The following is a 21,025-nucleotide window of genomic DNA, read 5'->3' as shown; positions in this document are numbered from 1 at the left end:
ACCGTCTTTTCGCGCAATGTTGCCACTAACAACATGCAAGGAAGTAATAAGCTGCACAGAAAGGCGACAAATCCTGTAAAACACGCAGTGACCTCCGACACTTTCACAAAAGCATTCTCAGTTAATACAAGGAAGAGCTGGGGTAGATTGTCAAGTAGTGTGGCCGGAGGCAGATAACCAGAAAGAAAAGCACGAACCTTCCAGGAAAATATTGGTCGTCTCGTAGTCAAATGGCGATTTACGAAATGTGAGTTTGGCTTCCGGACAGTCTTCTCATATACTTTACGTCGCACTGGCCCCGCTCGTTAACTCTCTCTTCTTCGAGGTCTTCTTTCACTTGATGCCATAGTCCGTAGCACGACCGCAATCTCTAACTTCATTCACCATCTTAAACGCTCTCCTCTTTTCCTTACTCCCCCACTCCACGGCGGTTTGTCACGACTGCTCCAAAACCAGCTGTGTGATGATACGGCGTGGGCAACTGCTGAGCGGCCTTGGCAGCTTGCAGTGTCGCCAACAGATGGCCTGCCTGCATTCAAAACTTTCATCTAAGCACGACGCAGCCGAATAACATATAAATTATATTCCTATAGTCTTATGCATCTAGTTTGCTTGTGAAATGGCAGTTACTCTTCAAGTTAGTGTTTCTCCTCTTTTCTTTTTTATGATAAATCTAAGTGGCATATACATAAGCTTTTTTCACATCAATAGCCCATTAGGTCATTACTGTTCCTTTTTTGTTTTTTGTTTTTTTCTGAGGCTATCTAAACATTTCTTGGCATACGGCTACTCTGAATGACACAAAAGCTACGGCAAATGTTAAATTATTTTCTGAATTTAATAACCAGATGACTATGCGTAAAGTAATTGTTACGAGTGGGCAACTTTTAGTTGTTATATTCTCTGTGCCACAATTTCTTCGCATTTTTCAATTATTATGTTTTAACGCGAACATACTTTTTCGGTGAAGGAGCGTTAAACATCGCAATCTGGAAAAGTAAAAACTACAGTATCATTGTTACAATAAAAAATAACTCCGCTTGCTTTGATCACGAAGAACCTTGTTGTGACACTACACTATTGCATTACGTACCTTTTACATAAAGAAACTAAATAAGAATATTCGTTTCCTCGTTACTATCCCGTGACATACGCTGGTTTATTTTATTTGCGGTATTCTATCATGCGGGCAAACAAAGTAACGGTCTTCAAAATCCTGTTGACAGAAACTCCGCTCTACGTAATCGGAAGTAGTACGCTTTTTTTTTTTACATCGTTCTTGGCTAGCACCCACACATAATCCATTTCGTTGTTCCTGTTGAGGATTTTCGTACAGTTCGTCGCGTATCTTCATATCCAACCTATGAATGTAACTGGATATGACTTCTGGCCTTTCGATGTCCCCGGATTTCTTCCATTCAAATCTGTTCCACCAGCAACTTTACCCAGGGGGGGGGGGGAGAATAAAACTTCTCATTCCTCCCGCTGCCTGGAAACGAAACTCCATTCTGCACTCGCAGTTTCAAGAACTTCCTTTGATTATAAAATTTAACTTCCGTTTCACTTCTCACAATTATAAACTACGAGCTTGGACTGAGCCCACTTGAGCTTTGATTAATATTCAATTTTTTCATAGAGTTAAGTTTAATTTTTGTCACTTTCGACATTTTTCGGTTAGTTACAAGTTGCTGTTCAATGCACTGTTGTAGTTTAGCTCTGTAAAAGAAAACATCAATGCAAGAGGGAATAGTTCAAGTATTCTTAATGACGAGGTTTTTTTGTAATGAACTATGACCTACAGAGTATTTTATCATAGACAAAACATGTAGATTTGGGAAAAGAAATAAGAAAAACGAAAAAATAAAAAAATATGTTCCGTTAACATTCAGCGGCCGTGAACAGCAAAAGTGGTTAAATCCTGATCATTTAAACTTCCAGGGTTTACAGAGTATAACAAGGCGATTCCAGTATTCATTTAATACACAACATCAGGGTGCAAAGCTTACTTGCAATATAAATTTGAGAGTCTAAAATCTTTCCGCTCAGAAGCACACACACACACACACACACACACACACAAAACAGCGCGCGTGCTCGTGAAGAAGGAGGGGAGGGGGAGGGAGGGAGGGAGGGAGGGAGAGGGAGAGAGGGGGAGGGAGAGGGAGAGAGGGGGAGGGAGAAATACATATTAAAAAAACAACTGCTAACTGCGTTGCGTTCGATCTCAGTAAGGGCTTTGCTACCCAATAGAATTTCGAAAAATCATCTATTGAGTTATCAACGTTTCTGTGCATTGGAAGAATACTTCATAACAAGGCATGCGTCTGAACATTTAAGGGGCAGTTTTACACTTTAGCAACGCTGACTAAGCTCTCAGTTCAGAAAGCCGCAGTTTTTATCTGCTTGGCAGCCTGAACGTAGGCACTAGACGGCACGCTCCCTTATCGTAAACTGTGTCGCTCTCAAGGATTTCCTCGCAATTGTTATCTGAGCCAGAAACCGACAAATGAAGGATGGTGCTCTCTCACTTGCTAAGGCTACAGAAATAACACGTCGCATCGAAACTGCTGGTTATTGTTAGCATTGAACATGCGCTTGACACAGTTGTTCGGGTACATAATGGACAGAAAAGCTTAAAACAAGTGTTTCCACTAGGACACTTCATTAATTTGTCGAAAATTAAAATTTACCGGTATCACGACAAACCATTTTCATATGACACAGCTTCACTTCAGATTACGTGCGTCATGAGCTTTTGTATATGTGGACAGTTTTTAAACATACCAAAGATATAAATCATCGGAAGAGCTGATACATAAAGAAGCCTATTACATCACTGCGATAATCATACAAAACACGGTAGAACACGCAAACAGGGTAAAGCACGTCTCTCTTCCACTGATGAAGTAGCGTGCTTCAATTGCATGGTAGTGTGTTTGGCAGCTTCTTCAGTTATCAATTCGTTCAATGATTGGTATGTTCAAAGACCGTCCACGTACAAAAATGTCTTTTTACACACAAAATCTTAAGTGAACATGTGTCACTTGAAAATTCTCAGTGGCCAATCGTGATAGCCAAAAGATTTACAGTATAAGCAGAACGGTGGTTTTGACGTTCGCAAAGTTCTTAGCCCCCATGGACTCTAAGAAAAATCTAACAGTATCTGGTAGACTGAAATAAAAACAGGAAACATGCGAAGATAGGTAAACAACCTAGTCTTTCGCATAGGAGAAACATACGCCACGAAAAAAAGTATAATTTCCACCAAAAAGATTAGACTGACATACCCGTTTCTCCGAAAGGCATAAGGAGCTATTCTTACTGAGGCACACACAACTACTAGCACCTCCACACGAACGCATGTTTGGAGAGTATGCGTCAACTGATAAAACGTCACTGCGGCAAGCGGCTACTTCAGCATTGCGTTGTCGTAACGAAGATATAGTCTGGCTGAAAAACATCTCACAGCAGGACTCATTCGACGTTCTGAGTCTCATTTTAGCGGTGACATACTTACCGTGTAACTTCAAGATTGATACAGAAGTAATGTCAGAAGGAAAAATTCTTAATTTGTATACAAATCGCTTCGTCATAACTGGACTACAGACGAGTGTAGCAAATCAGAACAAAAAGATCACCCACATAACTTTTCCATAATGCATTCCTGGCAACATAGGCCATTAAGTTTTTACGTGAACGGCACAGCAGACTGCATATATATCCAAAAATATTTTAAAACGCTTAGCTAAAGAAATACATTTCGGGAAAGCGTTATTCTTACACGATCCCTCCCTCCCCCCGGAGACACGTCGATTCACGATACAAACGAAATATTAGTTTTCAGTTCTCGAATAATCTAAAAGAAACCCTACAATGGATTTTATAAATACAAGGACCATTTCAATAATAGGTCTCTACACAGGGTGTTTCACAATTCCTATTCCAATCTTCTAGGCGTTGTACACACGACTTGCTAGATGAAGTTTTGATAAGGAACCTATCTCCGGAAATGTACAATTTGGATGTAAAATAGTTTGGAGATTGAATCACTTTCAAATCATCTGTTTCATGATACGCACACAGGGGAGACGATAAGCTCTGACCTGTACGCTCTACGGGCGACACTGGAACCCTGGGTAACTTTTCCAAAATTCGTCGCCGGTTTCTCTTCTACGTGACGAAGGGAGTATCTTTTTAAAACCAGAGTGCGGCGCGTCCATGGAGCAACACAGTTAACCCTCCTACTTGCGAACGTGCCAGTTTTTTGCAGCCGTTGTAGTCGGACGAAAATGGTATGTGAACTGGTGATCACAACTGTGTGTACCGCGATGCGGAAGATTTGAAGCTGATCCTATCTTTCGTCTTATTTTATACTCAAAATGGTACTTTCCCGGGCAAGTGTTCCTTGTCTACCACGTTCCTTTCACAACGTCAAGAACCCAGTAACAGGAATTGTGACGTACCCTACACACACACTTGGCAATGTAGCCTATTAACTGGCGCATTCCAGCTATTATTACAAGATATGTTGGTCAGATTTTAATCTGGTACATCATGTACAGGTATGGTGGATACTTCCGCTACGTGATAAGAATTTGAGCTAATGTTAGTCGTCTGTAATCGAAACTCAAATATTAGGAAGTAAAGTGTCATCCGAAATTCACAGATATTGGCTGTTAAGTATGGGAATGCGGATTTTAGGATATATGCACGATGGTTCGCCCACTTACATGAATCTCGGCAAAAACGTGCACAGCAAACAAATGGAACAACCGAGGCGCTTGTTTTTGCTAATGACACTTCACCAACAATAGAAAACACGAGACAACGACTGCACTGCAAACAGTTCCTCCAATTCACGTTGTGTCTGGCGATTCCTCAAAGACGACCCAAAAGCACTCTCAACTTGGTGCCTCAAATTGTATGACCGAGAAACAAGCGTTAGTCCGGCTTCAAACGGGAAGAACTGGCTAACGCCGACGTGGCGCTCTACGAGTTTTGTGATTCACTTCCTGCTACTTCAAGTTGAGGAGTCATTTCGTCACGCCGCGTAAAGAAGAACCAATAAGAAGCAAGAATGCACTCAGTGTCACAAGAAGAACTTATGAGACCACAGACTGTATTTGTTGTGTTCAGCTGAATTCCATATTCGGTAGGTTTTACGTTACAACTTACATCCTATGAATACGTGCTATTTCTAAGCACCAGAACATTAAATCTCTCGAGAACGCGTCGTTATTAGTACGATTTGTTGTAATGAAATAACGGAAAATGTCACCGTGGTCGTTACAGAATTTTCATATTTAATTACCTTGGTGTTATACCATAAAACGGGTGTTGTAAAATATACCGTTTCAAAGCAACAGAACACCGAAGATTCGTCAAGAAGTGGTGTTCTTTGTGGGATTTGTTGTAATTAAATGTCAATAACACAGAGGCGATTAAATCCTTTATAAGACCGAAAAACAAAATGTAAGGTCGCTGATTTTAGAACATTACCATAGCGTAATTGGTACGCTTGCCACGTTACAAAATGGTGAGTAGCGGGTTCGTGTCCTGCTGTAACCAATTTTTTCATCTTCGCCTTTTTCTAAAAAGTAATGAGACTTTCTCACTAAATTAACAGAAATAATTTCTGTAATATATATAATTGTGAGAGCACACTTCGCGAGGAGTGAGTTTGTTTGATTTTGTGAACTTTTACTGACTGAACATGTTACTTTTTATCGTATTACGTGTTCATGGATGCTGATGTTTTTATTTATGTATACTACAAAGAGAGCATGACCAGCACATGGACAAGGGAGGAAATATGCGTTTAATAGATCTAAAGTAGGAATTTCACGTGCGTCCATTTCCGTAAACGAACTGTATGATTTGAAAGCCAAATAAAGATAGACAACTGCCGCTGGAGAGCGCTAGAGCACAAAATCACGTTAACTAGCTCGTTCCGTGTGCTGTCATTTAGCTCCCTCGTCCCTCGTGTGACGATGGCTTTAGTCACTGAAACGATTCGAGAAAACTTCGAGTAATAGCTCTGTACTTCATTGGCATTGACACGAATGACGTATGTGTCACTCTTTTGGAAATTTCTGGCATACCCGCTCAATTTTTATCACATAATATACAGGGCTATTACAAATGATTGAAGCGATTTCGTAAATTCACTGTAGCTCCATTCATTGACATATGGTCACGACACACTACAGATACGTAGAAAAACTCATAAAGTTTTGTTCGGCTGAAGCCGCACTTCAGGTTTCTGCTGCCAGAGCGCTCGAGAGTGCAGTGAGACAAAATGGCGACAGGAGCCGAGAAAGCGTATGTCGTGCTTGAAATGCACTCACATTAGTCAGTCATAACAGTACAACGACACTTCAGGACGAAGTTCAACAAAGATCCACCAACTGATAACTCCATTCGGCGATGGTATGCGCAGTTTAAAGCTTCTGGATGCCTCTGTAAGGGGAAATCAACGGGTCGGCCTGCAGTGAGCGAAGAAACGGTTGAACGCATGCGGGTAAGTTTCACGCGTAGCCCGAGGAAGCTAAACGTACCACAGCCGACGGTTTGGAAAATCTTATGGAAAAGGCTAAAGCAGAAGCCTTACCGTTTACAATTGCAACTAGCCCTGACACCCTATGACAAAGTCAAACGCTTTGAATTTTCGGCGCGGTTGCAACAGCTCATGGAAGAGGATGCGTTCAGTGCGAAGCTTGTTTTCAGTGATGAAGCAACATTTTTTTTCTTAATGGTGAAGTGTTTAAACCTCCTCTACCAAGAAACGTGCCAGAACTGCGAGCTCGCATCAACGATGCTTTCGAACTCATTGATGGGGACATGCTGCGCCGAGTGTGGGAAGAATTTGATTATCGGCTTGATGTCTGCCGAATCACTAAAGGGGCACATATCGAACATTTGTAAATGCCTAAAAAAACTGAGTTTTTGTATGTGTGTGCAAAGCATTGTGAAAATATCTCAAATAATAAAGTTGTTGTAGAGCTGTGAAATCGCTTCAATCATTTGTAATAACCCTGTATATTATTCAACATTACATTACTTTCAAACACACAAAAATAGCCCTCTCCCATCCCCAAGCATAATGCAGTCAATGGACAGCAAAATATCAACATCTACAGTGACAACATATAATCTATGTTTCATAATCTATGTTTCGTATGAGACTTCATATGCTCTGATACGAAATACTGTGACATTTCCTCCCCACTTCTTTTCAATGGAAACAACAATTTTCTGCATCGTCCTGATGCCACAAACGTCTAGTAAGTAACCTACAGCCATAATTTGAGATTGATAAAGACTCTAATGTATAGAAAGAGTGTAATATTTCAGAATCCGAGGCTGTGAAAGCTAGCGTTCGAAAGCTATTTAAGGAGACACACAACCAAATTGTCTGAAATCGTAAACGAAACCATAAGAAGCTGAAGTTTCCTAACATTTAATCATCGGCGGTCGTCCTAGAATGAATTAGTTTTCGGAAAAGAAGTCAATTTTTAATTTGACTTTTTCAGCACTTGCTAAAAGTGCCAAGCATATACACAACATTTATCAGTTGGCACCAAGTACACTTCTGTGACAACTGGTAAAGTATTCCTAGGGATATACCAGAATTATTGTGACAGTTCTGCAGAAATTTAAAAATGCGTTCACGTATTTAGCCCCAAACATTCTGATCACACTTAGCACATCAAATGGTGTTTATAGCCATTACTCGCCGATTCGGCATCCAGCATGAGCTAGGTGCTGACAATACGTAGTGTTCGTACTGGTAAGGAACAAGGGTTACTATCCTGTCCCACAAAGTCGTTACAGCTACCTTTCATCTTCCCCAACGTAAAGAGTTCCTGCTAGTGCTCTTTGTCTACTGCTTCACTAAATGGGCTTCAAATCTTAACATAATATCAAAAGCAGGCGGTGAACTGAGGTCGATCTTTTCGCCACTTCAGTGACTAATTCCAAGGAGTGTTTACACCAGCACTTCATTTCACTTAAGGGGCTCCGGAACGCCCTATACTTGCAATGTTAAAATAACGCTTATAAATTACATCTTTCCTCACAAAGTATTTGAGGTAGGAAGTTGAACTTTTTACAGATTATTTATTGGAATATGGGCTACAACACAGGGATTTTACAAAATTTTAGTTCAGTTATTAAAGATGATTTTTTTTCAATTGTAATGAAAATTCACAACATTTTTTGCAATTTTTTATTTATATATTCAAAAATACAGTTTTTTGGAAAAAAAGCTGTGTTAAATTATGCAGAAGGTACTGTGTAACATTTACTGAAAGTTTGAAACAAATATGTTTGGAAGATACTTAGAAAACATGTAATTAGTATGAGAAAATAAAAGTTTTGGGAATCGAGCGACAAAGATTGGATTAACTTTTTAGTGCATTCCAGGTCCATAGGATGGATTATCTTCATCCTCTGCAAACTCCTCCTCCAGCTTCCTCTTGTTCCTCCTCCTGTTTACTCTTGCTTGTATTTCTAGACTCTTTACAGCCCTGTCTGCAGCCCGAAGGCGTTCCTTGTCTAAAGCAAGCATCGCTCGTACCATGTTAGAACCTATCTTCATTCCCATATTTCTAAATACCTTGCACCTTACAATGTTGCCATCATTGAAAGTCGCAACAGCATCATACACACCAAAGTGAAGTGTTTCTATTCCAACAAATACAGTCTTGGGGATTCTCGACCATATAACACTATTTACACTTTCATTGGGGTTTTGAGTTTTTCCGTGAATACACTTTTTCAACAGTTCAGGTGCTGCTAAGTCTCTGAAAATAGGTTTTATCACCATTATTGCATGAGGCAGACTATGCTTATGAGTGTACACTTCACCAGTTAGCAATCCTTTGTTATATTTACACCAACTGTCTTCTTCTTTGGGACACAAGCTATGTTGGGGATTTTCATCGGTTGAAGAAGTATGAAAAAAAAACGAGCCCAAACAGCCTTCTTCATTTCGTCGACACTTTGTGTATTTTGCCTAATAGCCATTCCATAATAGTTCTGTATTTTGTCAATTACACTGTCAGTTAACCTTCCCTTCCCATCCAACCCTTTACCATCACAGAGTTTTTGTTTTATGTACGAAGCTTTCAGTCGCCGAAGTCTTGTTCCCATTCGCTTCTGTACGTGTCCAATACACTCAAATTTCTGCACTACAACATCATCACCATAGGGCTTCAGTCCTTGAACATGTTTGAAACTTTTAGAATCACCGTCACCAAGGTAATTAACATATCGCACTTTATCACACGCCTCAGAACGCTGGAATATACTGGCAACACCAGCCACTTCCATTCCTCCACTACTGCCACTATAGTTAGCTTTGCAATTATTTTCATGTGTACCTTTATATTTTTGTGGACATCTACAATACTTTGATATTACTGCTACATCTAAAACTTTCCCTGTATACATACTGGTGGCAGATACTACGCCATGAAGAGATGTGTTGTCCCCGTTTATGCCAGGTACCATCGAACGCTGCAGTCAAATCTCTGTTACCATTATTTTCCATTACTGCCTCTTCCACGGCGTTCTTCATAGATTCTATACAGACATCTTCTACTTTAGACCCTATTAATTTACTATAGGTCGTAAACTTGGTTGGGGGATTTGGAAGATTCATGATGCCACAGAAAATTGCACCTGCAGTAGCACCCTTACCAACTGAATGCAAGGAAGAAACAAATCTAATGTTGTGTTCGTAGATTTTGCTACCATTTTCTTCAGTTGCAGTTACTGCAACACTGTTCCAAAAGGTGGTCATGTATGAACACTTATCACATTTCAGTTGTATTTCACTAGCAAGTCCTACGTGCTTTATTATGGAGAGTTCCAGACCAACTTCACTACAATGAATACATCTTACACAGCTTGAAAAAATTCCTTTGAGAACCCACATATCAAATATTTCATTCACATCCGATTCGCCCATAAAACATTCACAGTTTTCACTCATTGAACCAAGCTGCTTCTGTGAAGTATTTTCTTTCCCACTTTGACTGCTATGGGCAGGTGTACTTGAGAGGTTAGGTTCACTCACTTGGTTATCGTCTTTATTGTTTACAGTAATAACACATACCTTTGGCTTTCCAACATTTCTCCTTTTCTTAAAAGCCTTCAGAGGATTTCTAATAACTTTACTTTTACTCATTATTATACTTCAACAAAACAGAGACTCAAGAAACAGAATTAATTACGAATATTTTCGAGATAACGACAGAGTAAATAAACCCGAAACAATCGACAATCACACAAACGATATATATTGAACCATCACAGGTTAGCCACAACACATACTTTATCTCACATCACTAAAATGTACCTGAAGAACACGGACGTTAATAATAACACCATTTGACAGCAGTTTAACAGCGCCACAGTGGGTCACGCCCATGTAGAACACATTTCAAAAAAAATTTAAAAATAGTTGTAGTCTTCGGAATTGAATAAATTATATATCTATTAAAAGGTAATAGTCTGCAGATTCAGAAAACGCAAAAAAGTAAAAATTGAACTTTTCATGATTTTGAGCCTTTCCGGAGCCCCTTAAGAATCCGGACCACTTCACTGCTTCTACTTCACGAGGTATGGTACTCAATACTGTCACCACCACCAAAGGGGGGAGATATATATATATATATTACAAAAAAAAACGCACCTGCTAAGAAGACGAGGCAAAGCTCACTTTAACGGCAAATAACTACCAGTATTGAGTTCTTATTTCTTAGAAACCCATCGCTAATACAGCTAGATGCCCGGGTAAAAATAAGAGCGAAGTGGGACTAGTTATCAGAAACGGTCAATTTACACTGAGCTCCGCATTTCGCGGTCTCGCTGCTTGGAAGGAGTGACTCCTTGTGCAGTGAAGGAGAAGCAGAAATATTAGACTGAGCATGATGCTGTCTACCACTCTTCATATCTAATTGAAGAGAAATAGTGATTGTACTAACTAAATCAGAAGCTGAAAAAGCTGTTTTTCGGACGTCATATTTAACTGCGCTAGGAAATCCTGACATGTAAACACGAAAGCGAAAAACGGTTTCCAAAATTCGATTACCGTCTTCCGGAAGATGTGTCGCCATGTAAACGTAGTCATAGACGTATGCTAGAGTACCGTGCTCTGTATGTCCGCTGAAATTCGAATGATGTCAGTGCAGGATCACTCAGTTCAACAGGAAGATGAGAACTATGTGAATGAATTGTCTTGGAATATATTGTTCTGTTTAGAAAGAGAATAAGAAAAGTCCCTTCACATCATGTTATCCCGTGTTTGGAATACTTCGGCCACATCGTACTGATGCAGTGCATTCTTTTGCAAGTCAGTTATTTTATTTATCGTGTTATATTTGTATCAGAACCATCTGGTTAGTTTCAAGCGTGATACGCGCAGCGATATTAAAAAGATTTTGCTTTCCCTTTGCTAATAAACTAGCTTGAATGATAAGTGCCACATAACCGTTACCGTGTAGCGGGAGAAAATCTAAAATTAAATAAAGATTGAATGTAGCAGGACGTCTAGATGTTCAGTGATGACCTGGAAGTCTATGCTTCCTGTGGCAGATGAACGTCCATATCTACAGTGGAAAATGTTATATGCTCTCCGCAATGAACAATTCTCGGAATAATTCATTTGACAGTTGATGAACAGCTTTCACAAAAACATTAAAATCTACTCACTTAAGGAGTGTTCGCTCAAGTTAAACGACATTACAAATTTGACCCAGGGCAGTGATTTTGGCGCCTTATCTCGGTATTTCGCGGCCTACACTGGTCCAAATGAGCTGTTCGAACTCATCACAGGGCCCCATCCTCAGCTTGCTTCGCACAGCCTCTCTTACGAAGGTGCGAGTCTTCTTCCTATGGAAGAGAGGATAATGCGTACAGAATGGTTTTCATATAGCCTATAGTTTTTTTCTGGTGGTGGTACTGCGAGTGCTTCGACAGCCTGGTCGGATAAGGTAATGCAGGAGATAGGAATTGGATCATCGTTTACGATCTTCGCTATCAAGCGACTGCACCAATTATCTAAACGTTCTGCACATCAGAAGATGAAAATCCAGTCGTAAATACTCTATTATGCGATAGTGAGCACAAGCTAACTATATTAATAAATCAGCCTTACTGGTTTCGATAGCAGAGTGTGGTGTATGGACTGGAAGTCCCTATTTAATTATATTCCCTTTCTGTTTGATTCTCATCAGAAAGCTGCCCAAGACTACTGCGCAAAAGGTTATCACGTGATAGCTTTATCAGAGGAGAAGCTGTACCGAAGATTCTACTTACTGACCTACTGAGTGTAGCTCTTCGTGGCCAGAAAACTGTTCGGTGTACATAAACAGCATCACTGCGGACACGTTCAACCGGCGCACAAGCACTGCTTTTTTAGCGGCCAGCCGATCCTCGAGGCGCAACACTGTAGTTACGTAAACGAGAAACCGCATGCGAATAGCGAACCATTACGCAACCTCATAGCAAAGACAACAGCGCGGTTTTCCTGCTCTGCAAGTTAGTTCGGGGCGTCAGACCATCTTCTTTCCGCTCAGCTTTAACAGTGAAGGGGCAGTCCTGTCGCTTTCCTTACAAGAAGCAGGTAGCCCAGTCGTCCCAACACAACACGTAATAAAATATCTCTTGTCCTGTCACGAAAGAGGCTAGCTCGTGTTTGTGAAGCCAATAACTACTAGCGTATGCGCTGAGAGAAAGGCATATTCGCAGCAGCGCTACTTACGCTCATCTTGGTGGTTAAACATAAACTATTTAGAATGAAGTGCAGCTGGCATGAACTCAAAAGTTCGTTTGCACAGCTTACTGTCTACAGAGGATAGGATCCAATTGGAGAGAGATGTACCCTCTTTCCATTCGTCTCCTACGCAATAACCAAGTCAGTTACGGAAGGGGACTGCAGTTACAGTAGAATTTCAATCGCGGTACACTTCCAGCCTTATACAGGTGTGCTAAATGTCAGAACCAAGTGATAGTATAAGAATTTCCATTTATTTACGTAAAACGCAGCAACTGAAACAGTAAATTATACTTATTTCTTCTCCGTTATAGAAACAATTTCAAGAATGGTGTGATGAAATCCACTTACCACATGAACTACTCTTGTTTTATTCTAACTCGCAGTAATAGCTATCCTTTTCAATGACTGCTCTGAATAATTTTCTTTCATGTCCCGCTTAGCGCAAGTAATATAATCTACGCAATCACAACCACATAGCGCAGTACTAAACATGCAGCGCAAAGAATCAAAGAAACGATTGAACACACTGACTTTCAGAATTCGCCGACATGAAACAATTATTGCATATGTCTATACTTACGTGGCTTATACTCGTGTCCTCGTAGATATTCAAACCATATTAGACTTTACTCATGTTCAAAAGTAATTAAGGGTGGTATCGGTGCTCTCGGATACAAAGGAGTGATTAGAATTCTAGGTTGTGTCTTTAAATTTATAAATTCAATTCTTGCATAACAATAGGTACAAGAGAGAAATTAATAAACCTTATTTCTTATTGTAATCCAGTATTACAACTAGAGCGACACGCATCAGCGTAGACCAGTTGCGATATAAGGGGCCATGTCGTAAGGGTTGAACGTTGTGGCGCCAGATATAAACGTCTGAAGTCCGAAGTCCAGGCAGGATATACAACTAGACCCTTTCCGAACAATTTAAGCGCATTTGCTCAATACCTTATTGGAAGTCAAAATAAGAAGCCTAAGATTCCCAACTTTTTTGTGGCAGTTCAAACAACGTTAAGCGCACTGTGTAAGTCTACTTGCCGCGCGGGATTAGCCGAGCGGTCTTAGGCGCTGCAGTCATGGACTGTGCGGCTGGTCCCGGCGGAGATTCGAGTCCTCTCTCGGGCATGGGTGTGTGTGTTTGTCCTTCGGATAATTTAGATTAAGTAGTGTGTAAGCTTAGGGACTGATGACCTTAGCAGTTAAGTCCCATAAGATTTCACACACTTAGATTAAGTCTACTTACACCGTATTTGGGTTTTCACATTGAACTGTAGGGGCGAGGTATAAGCGGCTGTGTGAACCGTTCTCAGATCGTAACGGCATAAACCAACAGACTGTTTTAACGAGATGGATGTAAATTAAAAACAGTGTCACTCAATTTTGATAGTAATTTAAGTTATTTATAAACGAGGAACGAGGTGCAGCAAGAACAGGGAATTTTAGAACTGTGTAATAGGCCAATCACAATATCCGACTATACAACAAATAAAGAGGAAGCATTAATGTATGCCACAGAATATTTATATGTGGCCACGAAAGAGAAAAAACAGGATATGAAAGATCGCGACAGTCTAAGGAAAATTACGAGTCATTAATGAAGGAGATATTTGAATGTAAGATACATCAATGAATTAAGCAGTTACACAGATAACATCACAACTACTATGCCTAAAAGAGGGCTAATGTTCCAATGAAGACGAAATCTCTCTAGCCGCAGTGTTGATTTGGAGGGGAGAGGGGGGACCAAACAGCGAGGTCATCGGTCCCATCGGATTATGGAAGGATGGGGAAGGAAGTCGGCCGTGCCCTTTCAAAACAACAATCCCAGCATTTGCCTGAAGCTATTTAGGGGAATAACGTAAAACCTAAGTAAGGACTGGCCGGACGCAGGTTTGATACGTCGTCCTCCAGAATGCGAGTCCAGTGTTCTAACCACTGCGCCACGTCGCTCGGTGTGTTTCCTGTTGTCGTATCGACATACATCAATGAATTGTGCAGTTACACAGATAACATCACAACTACTATGCCTAAAAGAGGGCTAATGTTCCAATGAAGACGAAATCTCTCTAGCCGCAGTGTTGATTTGGAGGGGAGAGGGGGGACCAAACAGCGAGGTCATCGGTCCCATCGGATTATGGATTGTGTTGCCTGCAATTACCAAAGGCCGGCCAAAAAGAAATGCATCATATAATGTAGCTACGTAACGATAAGCACTACGTTAATGTTATGAAGAGCAGCTGATTTGTCTTTTATTATGAAATCAATTTCCTTATGTTTCAGAATTACTACCGTGATACTTTACTACGCCAACAAGCCGCGAGCAAATTCCTCAACAAATGTCGGTGCACGTCAGCACCAAAGATTCACAGAAAGGTGTTACCATCTATACAGACAAGACACTGAAGGGAAGTAATAATTTCGTTGGTTTTATGACTGCAAAGTCCAGAACCAGCTACTTTCAGGTAAATCGTCGATAAAATAGTATCTGCCTTTAACGAACTTATACAATATGAGAAGGAAAGATCACAACAGGAGCACTGGACTCGCATTCAGGAGGACGACGGTTCAATCCCGCGTCCGGCCATCCTGATATTGGTTTTCCGTGATTTCCCTAAATCACTCCAGGCAAATGCCGGGATGGTTCCTCTGAAAGGGCACGGCCGACTTCCTTCCCTAATCCGATGAGACCGATGACCACGCTGTCTGGTCTCCTTCCCCAAACCAACCAACCACAACAGGAGCACCCCTAAGGTGCACGCAGGACAATAAGATTTGCTAACTGGGATGGACAGTACTGCCACACCACCCAAACAAACGCGACCTACCTCTTACCTCTCTCAGAACGTCGTCTAATTGAATCAACAGGTGTGGAAGGGGGCTAGATTAGGAAGGAATAAGTTATAAGTAGAAGAATTTGCTATATGGGTAGCGAAACAACTGACGATAGCCGAAGTAAGAAAGGGACGATCACATAGATAATATTGTGGGAAGAGCAAACCAAAGACTGCGAATCGTTGGCAGAACACTTAGAGGGTGCAACAGGTCTACCAAAGAGACTGCCTTACACTACGCTTGTCCGCCCTATTCTGGGATACTGCTGTGCGGTTGTGGGATCCGCATGAAGTGGGACTGACGGATGACATCGAAAAAGTACATAGAATGGCAGCTCGTTTTGTATTATCGTGAAATAGGGGAGATAGTGTCACAAACATGATACGTCAACTGGAGTGGCAATCATTAAAACAAAGACGTTTTTCGGCGGGATCTTCTCATGAAATTTCAATCACCAGTTTTCTTAAAATGGCTCAGAGCACTATGGGACTTAACATCTGAGGTCATCAGTCCCCTAGAACTTAGAACTACTTAAACCTAACTAACCTAAGGACATCACACACATCCATGCCCGAGGCAGGATTCGAACCTGCGACCGTAGCAGTCGCGCGGTTCCAGACTGAAGGGCCTAGAACCGCTCGGCGACAAGGGCAGGCCCAGTTTTCTCCTCAGATTGCGAAAACATTCTGTTGGCGCCCACCTACATAGGGAGAAATGATCATCACGATAAAATAAGAGAAATCAGGGCTCGCACAGAAAAATTTCAGTGCTCGTTTTTCCCGCGTGCCGTTCGAGAGTGGAACTGTAGAGAGACAGCTTGAAGGTGGTTCACTGAACCCTCTGCCAGGCACTTTATTGTGAATAGCAGAGTAATCACGTAGATGTAGATATAAAATGCAATCTGGCAGTATCAAGAAAAGCATTTCTGAAAAAGAGAAATTTCTTAACGTCGAATAGAAATTTAAGTGTTAGGGAGACTTGAGTGACGACTCGTACAATTGCGAAATGTTGAAAAAAAAAATCCTTTCAGTCAAGACGAGAACAGTAGGTTTTGAAACGTAGTGCTGCAAGATAATTCTAAAGACTGTATGGTGGGAGATCGGATAACTAATGAGTAGGTACTGCATGAAATCACGGGAAAAAGAAATTTATGGTATAACTGAAGTAAATAGTGGGATCGATGCATATAGCACATCCTGAACTACGAAGAAATAGGGAAGCGGAGGGGGGTGGCGGGGGGGGGGGGGGGGAGAGAGGTGGAGAAGACCAAGTCTTCCCAAATTTATGTAGATGTATCCCAAATTTATGTAGAGACGATGAAGCTCAAACAGGAAAGACCGGTGTGAAGAGGTGAATCAAACCAGTCTTGGGACTGAAGACCACAACGTTGGACCACGGAAGCCATATTTGTAGGCTTCGAGAGTTTAACGAGAACGTCGTGTGCTTGTTAAAGAAGTGGAACGACAGACGTAAAGAATTTTGCGAAAGTGAATTCCTAGTGGGGAAACAAAACCAGCTGCAGTTCAGAGAACGACGGAAGGAATAAATGAGTCAAGTCTGTGTGCTTAGAATTTCAGAGTGGATTGTGCTCTGCCCTCAGACCACCTGCCGGCTACTTCCTGACCAGACGAACGTGAGCGCCTCGAGCACAGCGACACGGGCGGGGCGTGCCCGGCAGCGCTCAGCGCTCACGGCAACAACGCGGGCCGCCATTGTGGACAGAAAGTGAAACGGCGCGCCGCGATGCGCAGAGCGCCTGGCGTGGCGTGGGAGGCGCTCACTTCCCCTTATATGGGTCGGTGGCGCTCCTCTACAACACCCCTCCCCCCCAAAAACACACACACACACACACACACACACACGCACGCCTTACCTTTCAGTACTGACTCACTCTCAAGATGCCTAGCTTGTATCATTGGTGCCAACTGTCCCCCTCGTGCACCAAAAGACAAACTACTTTTTTCTATTGCACAACGTGATGACAGTGGGGACGTGCCACAAAAAACAAGATACAATGGGATTCATTTTAAACTCATTTTTTGTGACACACAATTCATTATCTTGCCGCTTCACACACACTAAATACGTACATTCATGGATGGATGAGTCGATGGATGGATAGATGTAGGTAGGTAACCAATGTTAATATGCTCTTGTACTTGCTCTTACACACAAAAGTTTGGCTTCGTAGTCCATAGGGAAGGGTAAGTAGGGAAATTAAGATTATTCGCAGAAGCCGGCCTCTGTATACAGTAATTTTTCTTCAATTGACCCCATTCAGGTTTTTCAGAGTTTATTCTATATTCTCCAAATATATGAATAAGCCAATGGCCATTTGATCTGTTCTATGTGTGGACTGTGCGGCTGGTCCCGGCGGAGGTTCGAGTTCTCCCTTGGGCATGGGTGTGTATGTGTTTGTCCTTACGATAATGTAGGTTAAGTAGTGTGTCAGCTTAGGGACTGATGGCTTTAGCAGTTAAGTCCCGTAAGATTTCGCACACATTTGAACATTTGTTGTCCTATGTGTGTGCTCCACGTAACACGAATGAAAAATGAAAAACGCCGTCCGGGTCACTATACTTTTTATACCTGATGATGATCACTTTCGACCTGACTAGCACATCATCTTCAGATATAGAAAGGGAAAGGACAAAGGAGGAGAGACCATACAAATAATTACGAAAATACAGAGATACACATAACGCCCCCAATGGTACTGCAAATAATATTAAAACATTATGAAGTTATTCGTACATGGATCTGCAAGGTGCAATTTGTCAGTAGCGGTAAGAATGACATAAAACGAACATAAAAACTGGGGAGGTTGCAATGGGAAAAAACTGCATGTCTGCCACACAATAATCCCTCGCTCGTCACTCAACCCGCTACGGTATGTGATTCACCCTAATGACCACTCTGGATCGTCACGCCATCACGATGCAACTCCTTCGTGAATATGTAGTAATATTCTCTGCCGCAAGTTACAATTGTTTCTGTTGACAAATTTCGTTTTTAACTTTTATCTTACAGTAAAAGTCCTGAGTATTTTTTAATGAACCCACGCGCTTAAAGATGTATTAACAAATTGAAGACTCGGTGCAAATTAAATGTGCTTATTAATTTCATGGTTTTCGTTTTACGAAATGTATAAAAAATACTAAAACGTGAGCTGTATAATTTATTGTGCGGCTGTTCCTCAGATGTGTATTTGATATAATACATCATATACACTGAAATACCACACTACACGATCAAATCTCCCGCACTTTCGGCGCCACAGATTAGTGTATTATGTACGTCATTCATCTATCACCTGGTGTCCTACGCCCAATACAGATTTGTTTAAATGCCATTCAGTTCCGCCAGATCCTTCGCACTCCCTTGCACCAGCGGGCCGACCATGGTGCCCCACCCGGCAACACCTGAGTTTCAAGAGGCTTTACTTCACGCAGTGGAAAGTGCGCGATGACTAGTACCAGGAACACATCAGGTATTATATTCGGCACAGCGATGTGGTAATCTCGACATAGTGGCAGCACCGTCGTGTTAACGCCCGAAAAACATTGTGAAGAGGGACGGGGTGGGTGTGGGAGTAATACTGGCGTACAGTCCAGTATTCTTACAAGCAGGTCGGTGTCACACGCCATCTGCCTATTACCAGGTCTACAAGCAACACAATTTGCAGAAAACGAAAATCTAATTTCGAAATCCGAATGCGATGTTCTCTGCCATGTTTACATGGTAGTCCTGAATATATTTTGCTAACCCGGTCAAATCTCTGTTTCTGAGTGTCACCTGCCTAACACTAATGGATTTTGCAAATCTGCTGATGCGATTTGATTAACTCAGTTATGTGAGATTATCCACACCTAATCAAAATTCGTGTGATTCTCTAGAGCTCGATTAGTCAACCTATTTTACCTACCGATCACTTTCGTATCCCCATAAGTAGTAAAATTTTCTAACGGTCCGTCGATTACACAATACGGTACTTTATAAAGTAAGGGAGAAATTTATATAAAATTTATAAAGCAGAGGTAGAGCAAGTTAATGCATATAATCAATACTTACCAAATAGTTTATCTCAGTATCTTATGAAAACCTAATGAGTATGTTTTTAAAACCCCTACCGCCTACAATGAAAGTTGGAACGCCTATTAGTGGGCGGCAGGGACCAGATTGGCCACCACTGCTCTAAACTTTAGAGCATTAAAATTAGCAGCATTGTCCAAAGCAGTGATGTAGCGTAGGGGTTAAGACATATTCTTACTGAAATATAGACAAAGTTCGAATCGCTACAGATACCTCGAAATTTTCATTTTTAATCCTTTATCAAAATAACTCATTATTTTACTGCAATTAACTTAATTTATTTTATTTCTGATCGTTTGTCACGTTGTTTTAATCCTCGTATTAACCTTACAAATGGTTTCAAAAAGGCGATCCCACCCCTCCCACGGTGTGTTACCGAACATTTTGTCACAAGCAAAGGATTGTGAACAAGAGCGTTTGCCAGTAAGAGAAAGTTGTTAAAATAATTTACAAATTAGCCTGCTACGAAGAATAATACCGTTGCCGTCAATTTGTCTCGTTTTGTTTAAATTTTGAAAATATTTCAGCATTTGTGCATCTTGCTTCGGCAAAGAAAGATGAAATGTGAGTCTCCTCAAATAAATAAGAAAAAGGCGAAGTTCAATTTCTGAGCTACAGTCGACGTACTGGTTTTTGAGTAATATAATTATGAGAAGTGAATCTTTAAAGAAACTCTTGTCACCACCTGCATGCTCAACGCAGACCAGCACTTTTATTCGACAATATCCCGCGTTGCACTGTCCCTTTTCCAACATTTATTTACGGTGCAATTTGTGCGAAAATCCATGTTTCATATAAAGCCACTGGCCGCTTTGCTTCTGATGCTTCATTCTTCCGTAAAAACCTAATGTAGCACGCCCTTTTTGCAAGTCCTCTCGTTCGCACATAACAGCGCATTTTAGAACTAAATCCCATAGACAAAATAATCTTCTGAGAGCTTCCTTGCTTGCCTTTAAAAGTGACAAAACCTGTGCAGTTTTTGCAAAGTTGGTATTTCTTTATATTGTGCGCAACAGTGTAGAAACTGCTGCCTGATAACACATTATCCATATCATCATTGGAATACTTATGATGAATACCTTTCATTTTCGTCTTGGGCGTAGAAACCTGAAATCCACTCTGTTCGGCTTATTGTCCCCCGTTCCGTAATTTGCAAACCAACATTAACATTTCGGCTGCACGTTCCGTCGCCTTCTCTGCTGGTACGATAAATTCCTTAATAACGTTAACAGGAAGCCATTATGTCTGCTCGCTTTTTCCGCTCTCACCTTCCATGTTTGTACTGCGCGCTTCCTTTACTGGTAAGATTTCC

General features: G+C 41.2%; 1 protein-coding gene across 8 annotated transcripts in view; it reads right to left on the bottom strand.

Moving 5' to 3' along the window:
- The window catches only part of LOC126253151 (serine/threonine-protein kinase tousled-like 2), a 599,627-nt gene that overhangs the window by 64,552 nt on the left and 514,050 nt on the right, over positions 1-21,025 (bottom strand). Inside the window, exon 1 of one of the 8 annotated variants that reach the window (XM_049954307.1) lies at positions 12,329-12,378. The exons of 6 other annotated variants lie outside the window; for them this stretch is intronic. The gene's annotated coding sequence lies outside the window, so the exon portion shown is untranslated. Of the gene's footprint in view, positions 1-197; positions 427-12,328; positions 12,379-21,025 lie in introns of those variants that run through there. One more of the 8 variants, XM_049954306.1, reaches the window with a different exon arrangement.

The sequence above is a fragment of the Schistocerca nitens genome, chromosome 4 (assembly GCF_023898315.1).
Source record: "Schistocerca nitens isolate TAMUIC-IGC-003100 chromosome 4, iqSchNite1.1, whole genome shotgun sequence".
NCBI lineage: Eukaryota > Metazoa > Arthropoda > Insecta > Orthoptera > Acrididae > Schistocerca > Schistocerca nitens.
Note: the sequence above shows the minus strand (reverse complement) of the source record. Positions and strands in the feature narration are given on the sequence as shown.